Source organism: Ovis aries, chromosome 6, assembly GCF_016772045.2.
Source record: "Ovis aries strain OAR_USU_Benz2616 breed Rambouillet chromosome 6, ARS-UI_Ramb_v3.0, whole genome shotgun sequence".
In the NCBI taxonomy this organism is placed as follows: domain Eukaryota; kingdom Metazoa; phylum Chordata; class Mammalia; order Artiodactyla; family Bovidae; genus Ovis; species Ovis aries.
The window spans coordinates 4,471,352-4,481,566 of record NC_056059.1 but is presented as its reverse complement, the minus strand read 5'-3'; the positions used below and the strand labels follow the sequence as shown (position 1 = coordinate 4,481,566).

Genomic DNA, 10,215 nt, shown 5'->3' with positions numbered 1-10,215 from the left:
CATTGAGCAGTCCCTAGATTTCTTCCTCTCGCATTAAGCCTGCTGCTGAGACTAGAGGTTGATACCAATCAGACCCCAGTAGATAGGATGGCAAATTGCCTCAGCTACCAAATTCTTTCCTTTTAACTCTACCCTCTCTAGTTCCTATGACCCTCCTTGTCCTGACTTACCTACTGGTGATAACTAGAAGTGTCATTTGGGTCAAAACCAGGAGATTTTTCATTGCAAGGGACAGAAATCCAAAGCAAACCAAGTTGTTTACAGAAGTTACAATATTGTGGGTTTAAGGCACTTACGGAACTGTATTTATATATTCGAAAGTCCTTGCTTCCTGACAAACCCAGGGCAGGACACACTAAGCATTCTCTTTCAAATGCTATAAAGCTTGCTTTCCTTAGAAAATTAAAGATTTTGTTCTGTCTATACAAATTATGAGAGATTCTGGGCCTTAGATAAGAAAATGTTTCTCTAACTTGAAAATCATATCCTTGAAACCCTTTCTGGGGCTTCCCTGGTGGTCCAGTGGTTAAGACTTAGCCTTCCAGTGCGGGGGTGCAGGTTTGCTCCCTCCTGGGGGAGCTGAGACCCGGCATGCCTGGGGGCCAGGAACCGGAAACATGAATCAGAAGCAATGTTGCGACAAATTCAGTAAAGAAGCAAGAGCTAAGATCCCGCAGGCCTCTAGGCCAAAAAACGGAAACATAAAACAGAACCAATATTGTAACAAATTCAAAAAAGACCAGATTTTTTCCACATCAAAAAAAAATCTTAAAAAAAAAAAAAAAAGAAATCCTTTCTCACCTCATAAATGATGTCTTCTGTGGACAGCTACTTTTAACCTCATACCAGCCTTGGAGCTGGATTCAGTTCTTGTCCAGTTTCCCCTCAAAAGAATTCTCTATAAAGCATAAGTGAGCAATGCAAATTTACGAATGGTTTTATAGAGGAGAAGACAGGAGAACTTGCAACCGGTAATGTATGATATTTCACTCCTGAATCACATTGCCTTTTTCTCCATCTCTGTTGATTATCAGCCTTTGGGTCTCCCTCTCATCTTTCCCCAGTGAAGTCTCAGGTCTCTTCCTGCACTCTTCGTTTGTTTGTTTGTTTTTTCCCCCCAAACCTTTTACCTTTGGGAGGACTATAACAGATTAAACTTTTATTGCTTGTAGAATTTTGTGTGTGTATGTATGTACATATTTATTTATATTGACGTATAGTTGATTTGGGGCTTCCCAGGTGGTGCTAGTGGTACAGAACCAGCCTGCCGATGCAGGAGACATAAGAGTCATGGGTTTGCTCCCTGGGTTGGGAAGATCCCCCGGAGGTGGGCGATGCAACCCGGTCCAGTATTCTTACCTGGAGAATCCCATGGACAGAGGACCTGGAGGGCTACAGTCCATAGGGTCCCAAAGAGTTGTATACTTCCAAAGTGACTTAGCACGCATGCACACATAGTTGATTTACAATATTGGGTATATTTCAGGTGTATAGCACGGTCGTTCAGTTATATATGTATGTGTATGTATTATTATGTATACTCTTTTTCAGATTCTTTCCCTTATAGATTACAAAGTTTTGAGTGTAGTCCCATGTACTTTACAGTAGGTCTTTGTTGGTTATTTATTTTGTATACTGTAGTGTGTTTATGTCAATCCCATCCTTCTAATTTAATCTCCTAATCCCTCTCCCTCCTTCCCCTTTAGCTATATATTTGTTTTCTATGTCTGTGGATCTGTTTCTGTTTTGTAAATACGTTCATTTGTATCCTCTTTTCAGACTCTAGAGTTCTCTGTCCTGTGCCAACCAACCTACAACCCTGGAAACTCCAGAGAGGCTTGTCTGAGCATTGACTCCAAAACTGAATCTGCCCCAGGGGGAAACTTTTGTAACATGACTAAGAAACTTTTTTGTTATTTACATTCATACTGATATCCTCAAATCAATCTCCAAGTAGTACTTTTTTTTTTATTTCCTTAGATAAAGCCTGCATGTGAATAATTTGATTACTCTCTATGTCTGAAAGAACTTTCAGTTAAGAAGCTGGTATCTATAGTTAGTGGGCTACCAAGAATGTTTAGGAAGGGTTTCCAAAGAGTAAATCTAAATCGTGAGTAAGTAAGGAACTCACATAAACTTTCTACTTTTATTCCCAGAACAAAACACTTGAAGTGGTGGAAAGGGGTTTCATGGTTATATTTTATGATGATAATGAAAATAATTAATTGAGTCAAGAGTGGAATATGCATGGTTTGGCATGAAAAATGCAGCATCTCTCCCAGCCAAAAGAGTGAGAGGGGACAGAAGAATAGGAAGAATCCCTTTCTTGTGATTCAAGACTTTTCACTGAAGAAGACAAAACTGAGAAAACTTGTTATATAAATTTGCATGGATTATTAATATTTACCATTCAGTCCAATTGATTAAAAGGAGTCAAGAGTAAATGAGCAAAAGGAATTGGATTTGCATATAATTTAAATTTAATTTTTATTAAGTTGTTGCTAGCAGGGCTATTTTTAGTAACACTTGCTTACGTTATTCATGCCCATCCACTACATTCTTTGCTTTCTTAAATCCACTATATATTCAGAGTTACCATAGGAAGGAAAAATGAAAATCCAAGCAATATACACAGTCTGAGAATACATAACTTCACACAGAGGGCCGTTCAGTGGAATATAGTGGACTCTTGATTTTTTTCCCCAGTTTTATTGAGATATTGTTGACATGCAATACTGTATAAGTTTATGGTATACAAAGTATGATTTTTGTGTACACTGAAATGATTACCACCATAAACTTAGTTAACACACATGGCTTCATATAGTTATAAACTTTTCTCCCTGTGATAAGAACTTTAAGATCAACTCTCTTAGTAACTTTCAAACACAATACAGTATTGTTAACTATAGTCACCCCATCGTACACTACATCCCCCAAACTTATTTTTCTTATACATGAATAAGTTTATATCTTGACCACCTTCACCCAATTTTCCTGTTCCCCTAAACCCAGAGTTTTTAGGAGAAGAAACTTCTAGGGGAAGTTAAGCAGTTTGTGAAAAAACCTTTCAACATTTTTTGTCCGTATTTACATCATAGTTTGAACTTTATCACATTAATGAGATTCATTTTGAAGGAGTGGAAGATGAAGCCATGTAATAAGTATCAGCCCATCTACTGACTGAAACTAGTACTCCAGATATTAGCAGGTTCTGATACTGAGCCTTGCTCATGTCCAAATGCGTCAGAGTGGAAACAGGGCCATGGTTGTTGCTCTGAACTCTCAAAAGACATGATGCCTTAGCCACAGATGCCCTACTGCTCACTGACAATATGAAAACCTTGGCAAGGACGCTTGGATTCGCAATTTAAATTGTAGGAAATTATCTGGCTTTGTGAGAAGTGTCCCTGTAATCAGGAAACATGAGATTTTCTAAAATTAGCTTTTTTCTTCCTCTGGAAACAAAAAAGATTTTGGATGCTGTGGGTTTTTTGGTCTCTCTGCTCCATTCCTTATAACTGTAGTCAAGTGAAGTAGGCTGCTTGAATTCTTTAATGAATTAATATACATTCTTATCTGGTTTTAACAAAAGTTACCATTATTAAAAGATCATCTGGACTGCAAGAGACTTCTTTTAGTTATGATAATAAAATCTTATTATAACTAGATGTGTGTGTGCTCAGTCATGTCCGGCTTTCTGGGGTTTTTAAAGAGTCAGGATTAAATGCAGGGTGGCATTAGTTAAGGTTTGTGATTTACCTCCTTCTGGACCTATGAATGCAGCTGGCAAGACATCTGCAGCAAATCTCTCCAGGGCCCAACCGCAGCGTGGCGCCACCTGGTGGCAGCTATCCATAACAGTTAAACTACGAAGTGGTGGGCTTTCCAGGAGAGGTCCAATGATTTCCAGGAACCTTCTGGTTGTTTGGCGCCTGTTTTCCTGGCTCTAACTGGGGGAACCTGGGCTAGGAAGATGCCGAGGCTGCAGGGATCCACTTATCACCCAATTCACCACAAAACGTTGCCTATCATCCCAAGGTAAGAACGTTTTACCTGTTCATTGAGAAAATAATAGGAACAGATTATCAGTTGTTTTCTTCCAAAACTTGCACTATCTTGGTGCCATCGTGTGTAAGAATTTTACTTTAATTTAAAGGTATGAAAAACAGCAGAGGGCAAGAGCAAAATCCCGAGGCTTGGTTCCAGATGATTTTTCCATGAATTCCCAGTTTTGATATGTGAAGAGAACAGGTGTTCTGCAGGATGTCAAGAAGTATGCTGTGTCATTGCATGTGGACTCCTCATAGAACTGGAAAGCTTCCCCACTTTCCTACTGGTGTGAAATAGTTGGGTTAACACTGCAGCGCAGCACCTGGAAAAACTGAGCACAGAGGAGACCTGAATACGGGGACCAGATACCAGGCTGGGCAGGCACGCCTGGGTGGGGGAGATTGTGAAGACTCAGTAGTAGAATTCTACATGCAGAGAGCCCTCCACTCATGGGCTGACCCTGTCCCCACCCAGCCCACCTCTGGGTCTGTTGCCATGACCATCCTAGTACGTGCCCTAGCTGTGCGCACCTCACTCTGTGGAATCAGTCGCTCTTCCAGGAGCCTGGTCCAGATCTCCTGGGCCTGTCTCATCATTGCCGAAGTCAAGGTGTTTATTGTAGAGCCACTATTATACTCTTAACACATAAAATTCAAAGAGAAATTTAAAATTCCCATCATCTCACCATTCCCCAAATTTATTCCTTAAAATAATACATACATGTGCTTCAAAAATTCAAATAGTGCTAAGAACAATAAAATGAAAATTCATAAGCCTACTTTTTTCCAGCTTCTCCCTCAGATAACCACTGTCAACTATTACAAAGTTTCTTTTATACTTGTGCAGTTAGATGCACATACCTGAACAGTTCTGAATTTTACTTTTGCATTTAATATTTTGGAAATCTTTCTGGATCAGCACAGGTTCATACAGATTCACCTAACTGGAAAAAAAAAAAAACCATATAGAGAAGATCATTCATTGTCTTAGTACAATTTCCCCACAAGAGCAGAGACCGAGATAAAGGTTTTTATGCAAGTCGTTTATTGGAAGTGACCCCAGGGATCATGAATGAGGGGGTAGAGGAAGTATGGTAGGAAACTCCCGAGTGTGTGCTAAGTTGCTTCAGTTGTGTCTGACTCTTTGCAGCTCCATGGATCATAGCCCGCCAGGCTCCTCTGGCCATGGGATTCTCCAGGCAAGAATACTGGAGTGGGCTGCCATGCCCTTCTCCAGGGGATCTTCCCGACCCAGGGACAGAGCCTGCATCTCTCACATCTCCTGCATTGGCTGCTGCTGCTGCTTCTGAGTCACTTCAGTCGTGTCCGACTCTGTGGGACCCCATAGACAGCAGCCCACCAGGCTCCCCCGTCCCTGGGATTCTCCAGGCAAGCACATTGGAGTGGGTTGCCATTTCCTTCTCCAGTGCCGGAAAGTGAAAAGTGAAAGTGAAGTCGCTCAGTCGTGTCTGATGCTTAGCGACCCCATGGACTGCAGCCCACCAGGCTCCTCCGCCCATGGGATTTTCCAGGCAAGAGTACTGGAGTGGGGTGCCATTGCCTGCATTGGCAAGGAGGTTCTTTACCACTAGTACCACCTGGGAAGCCCTAGCTGTCTCCCAAGACTGCCCAATGTCTCCACCTCTTGGTATTCACGCTCCTGTGTAGCCCCCTCCCACACACAGCAGGGTTGATCTATCCCTTCCGAAGAGTGATAAACAACACAGCAGCTTCCTGCTTGCACTCTCCCCTGCCCTCTCTCTTGGATCACTCACTCTGGGGACAGCCAGCTGCCATGACGTGAACAGCAGTCCTCACTGGAAGGAACTGGGTACTCCTGCTTATGATCACATGCGTAAGTTCAGAAGTGGGTTCTCCAGCCGCACTGGAGCCTTCCGATGAACACAGCCCTGGCTGACGTTGAAACTGTATCCTCGAGAGAAGCCTTGAGCCAGAACCACCCGGCTGAAGCCGCCTCTGATTTGTCGACCATGGAAACTGAGAATGAAGATCTGTCGTTTCACGTCACTAGGTTTTGAGGTAGCTTGTTACACAACAGTAGGTACCTGTCAACCAGAAAGGGAGGAAAGTCAACCAGAAAGGGAGGAAAGTCAACCAGAAAGGGAGGAAAGTCAACCAGAAAGGGAGGAAAGTCAACGTAAGGATGTGTTCATTGCTGCTATGATCAATGGCTCTTTCATTCAGCAGGACTTTCTGAGGAGACTTACGAGGGAGGCTTACGTTGAGAGGAAACATTCATTCCATCAGCCCCATCCTTCAGGGGTCAGTCCTGCTCCATGCATATGGACTCTCCAGCATTTCCAGAAAACACATATGTGAGTGCCATGTGAGGTCTTACGGGCTTCCCATGGCACACCCTGAGGCACATGACATGGTTCAAAGCAAGGTTGTGCCTGTGTAAACATGCTTGAAACCTGCTCCAAATTGCGGGCTTGGTAGCTCGAGGGGTGTATAAGATGCAATCACACACTTGTAATCATCAGGTATTTCCCATCCTCTTTATTTCTGCAAATATGTGCTACATCTCATTTTAAAATTTCATTTTGATGCATCACTTATTTTTATTCTTGGCTGCACTGGGCCTCCGCTGCTCCTCGGGAGCTTTCTCTGGTCTCAGTGAGCGGGGATCTACTGTCTCATTGTGTTTATGGGCTTCTAATCGGGACGGCTTCTCTTATTGCAAAGCACAGGCTCGAGGGAGCCTGGACCTAGTTGTCTCATGGCATGTGGAATCTTCTGGACCAGGGATGGAACTCTTGTCCCCTGCATCAGCAGGCAGAGTCTTAACCACTGGACCACCAGGAAAGTCCCACATGCCTCATTGTTAACAGAATATTCTTTTTTGGTGTGTGTGTGTGTGTGTGTGTGTGTGTGTGTGTGTGTGTGTGGTGTGTTTAATACTGATATGGAGTACATTTGTCACGATTTTTCCTTCATGTGATAAGTTAAGGTTTATTGCTAATGTGTCTCTGCTTAACTCTATATGAATTTATAAATTAACTATTTTCCTTTCATTTGCAGCCATTAAATTAATAACGAGATGTATTTTCTCATTTATAGAACTAAAAGGAATCAAAAGAATTTCAAGTCTCCACATTGTTCATCCACGTCTCTGAGATTCCTTTGGAGTCTGTGATGAAGTAAAGCAAGAGAAATTTTGCAGGTTGCGGGCCCATTACGAGCTGAGATGAATCACCACTTCCTTTAACACATAGGAAATTGCAGTTAAATTCAGCTGTGAGAGATGTTGAAATGTTGATATTTTCCTCTTAGTTTGAATTTTGTACGAATTTTCTTTTTAAAATAACCTTTCTATTTTGTGGAGGTCAGTCTTAAAAGTAGGAAGGCATTTTACCTGCACCAGGGAAAACGAGATCCTGCTTCAGTGGAGACACTCTGACTTCGCGAATCTTTCTCTTCTGAAGTTGGATGGAGAGATCCGTCGGCAGCAACAGCCTTTAAAAGAAAACCAGCAGTGACTCAGCCTCTGAAGCAGAGCGAGATTCTCAGGCTGCAGGGCGCTGGGTTGCCTGAGAGAGAGCTCATTTCAGGAGCGCAGAGGAAGTCACTAACGCTGCTTATGAGTCAGAAGAGAGTTGGATGGGTGGTGACTGGACTCTTGCCTTGTTACACGTATGTGCAGATAGTTTAGTATGTGTGTGTAAAACATGTGTGTGTGTGTGTGTGTGTGTTTCTATCCATCTTGGGTTCTATGTTTGGCTTTGATAGGAACCCCCCACTCTCACCCTTCCTCAGGTCTTTGAAGGTTGTACTAATGAGTCCATGCTGCCTATTGCTTTGAAAGTGAGGACTTTCTTGGTCAGAGGGTTTTTATTTGTTTGCTTAAAAGTTCCCCTTCACTCACTCCCCTCAGTGGAATGTTATATAAGTGTGTGTAGTTCAGAGAATGCTTGAATGAGAAAAGAAAAGTTAATCTATATTCACAAGACATCTGCCATGTGCTAGGCACTTTATACATTATTTAATTTAATTCATAAATAGGTATTATGTTTTCCTCTGAGGAATGTGAAAACAGCAGCAGGGGCTTAGCTGTGCTAAGAGACTTCCCAGCATCCACTAGGATGTGGCAAGCTGCAGCTGGAGTCAGGGTTTCCTGAGCGCATAGCTCGTTCTCTTCCCACCGTACCACGTGCTCTTGGCGTCTTTGTAGTCAGGCCTTTGCCAAGGTCCAGTGCTGTGACACTGGTCAGGTCACGACCTCTCCAAATAATTGTTTCTTCTGAAAAATGAGATGCTTAAGTAACTCTGAAGCAGTTCAGTTCCAACATTGTTTAACTTCATTTTATTTTCTATCAGGGGCTTTTAGGGTCTGGCCACTGATAATAAACAGGCTGAGTAACACTCATAAGCCATGTCTGGTACTACTATGTCTGCCCTTATTGAGATGCTGCCCTGTTTTCAGAAATCTGTCCATTTGTGCAGATGTTTAGATACAATTTTTTAAACAGAGAGCCTGCAGATAGTCTGCACTCAGTTGGGAATCAATTTAGGTTTTCTTTCCTTTTTTAAAGATTTTTTGTTTTTATGTGGACCATTTTTTTGGTCTTTATTGGATTTGCTACAATATTTCTTCTGGGCTTTTTTTTTATGTTTTGCTTTGGCCAGGAGGCCTGTGGAGTCAGCTCTCCAACCAGGGATGGAACGCACACCCCTTGCGCTGGAAGGCAAAGTTTCAACTGCTGGACTGCCAGGGAAGTCCTGGTTTTCTTTATTGAACTGTGGACCTTCAGATCACAATGTCTCTGGAAAACTTTAGGGAATTCTGCTAGATAAAACAATTCCACGAGTGAAAACTGTTTCTCTTTGGCCTCTAGAGCCCTCTTTCCATCTTTGGCAGCAAAGAGGAACAGGCAAGTAGCTGGAAAAAGCAGGATTTCATCCCAGTATCCTTGCAGTCATCACTGTATCTGGATATTGTGCCCTCTTAATTCTAATAGGTGCTCCTATGTGCCGAAGTTAGATGACATTTCTGACAGTTTCAAAATAAGTTATTTTGTTGGAGGTGGTCTTTGACATAATATTAAAAGATAATATTTCCAGATGCCATGACTACTTTAATAGGACTTTAATAATCTTATTTTTTTTCCCCTGGAGGTGAAAGAGCCCATCTTACAGGAGGCACTCAGGTGCCTTCTTGCTAAGAAACTTTCTTGTTGATATGAAGAGCTCTCCTGAAAAAAATTCTATCAACTCCATTCCTTTTGTTCTGTTAGTCAAACCACGTTTTTAAGGATCCACTTTGAAAATCAAAGAAATAGAAAATGTGATCATGTCAGTTTCTGTTCGATAAGCCAGTAAAGAAAAAGGGCAAATGACAAACAGTGAAAACTAACAGGACATGACTGAGTGACTAACACACTCACACAACACGGGACAACTAAACACAGAGATTGTTTCTTAAGTTTGTGTGCTTGACACTCTTGGCTTTGTTTGGCTTGAACAAGATAAAGTGGCAGGCTTTGCACGTATTTTATGCTTTGTAGTCACCTCTCTCTCCTTGAAATTAGAAGCCAGAATTCTGTGTTCAGGTTGTGAGGGCAATCTGGCTGAAAACATACTGGAATCAAAGACAACTTTCTGCTAAATAGAATTGGTCAGATTCTAACAACAAAAGCTCTTCTAAGTAAAATTGGGACAGCAGTTGAGACAATAGTAATTAACTTTCTCGTAATTGGATTTTTAAGAACTCAATGTGGTCAAATAAAGGAGGAATTGAACAGGTTCACTTTTACTTAAATTAGCCCCCAAATAATTCTATGACACAGACAAGAGAGCCACAAAATAAAGAACAGAATCACTATCACAGATATTGCTAGTACTTACTACTAACAATTGCAATTTCTTATGCCCTGGCCATGTATCGGACACTCTGTGTAATGAAGCACTGTTTCTTGGCAGGGCTGAGTGCTTTACTCTTTTTCTACTCTATGTGTTCTAATCTGTGCTTCTGGAGGTATTTACAAATCAGACTGATGTTCTCAATAGCGGCACATGACTGGTGAGTAACATTTTGTAATATTAAACAGTTCATAGTCATGTGTGAAATGCAATACTAATATCTCACATCTGAAACTTGCTGAACATTGATCTCTAGAATTGTGGGGTATTTTTTTAAGAAAAA

At 41.7% G+C, this 10,215-nt stretch overlaps 1 long non-coding RNA gene across 1 annotated transcript; it reads right to left on the bottom strand.

Moving 5' to 3' along the window:
* Window positions 1–2,457: 2,457 nt before the first annotated feature.
* LOC121819796 (uncharacterized) lies at window positions 2,458–7,628 on the bottom strand. The gene is made up of 3 exons (XR_009601122.1): window positions 7,429–7,628; window positions 4,584–6,118; window positions 2,458–4,384 (listed from the first exon to the last, which is right to left on the bottom strand). It is a non-coding gene; the product is annotated as an uncharacterized LOC121819796 (long non-coding RNA).
* Between the last annotated feature and the right edge of the window lie 2,587 nt (window positions 7,629–10,215).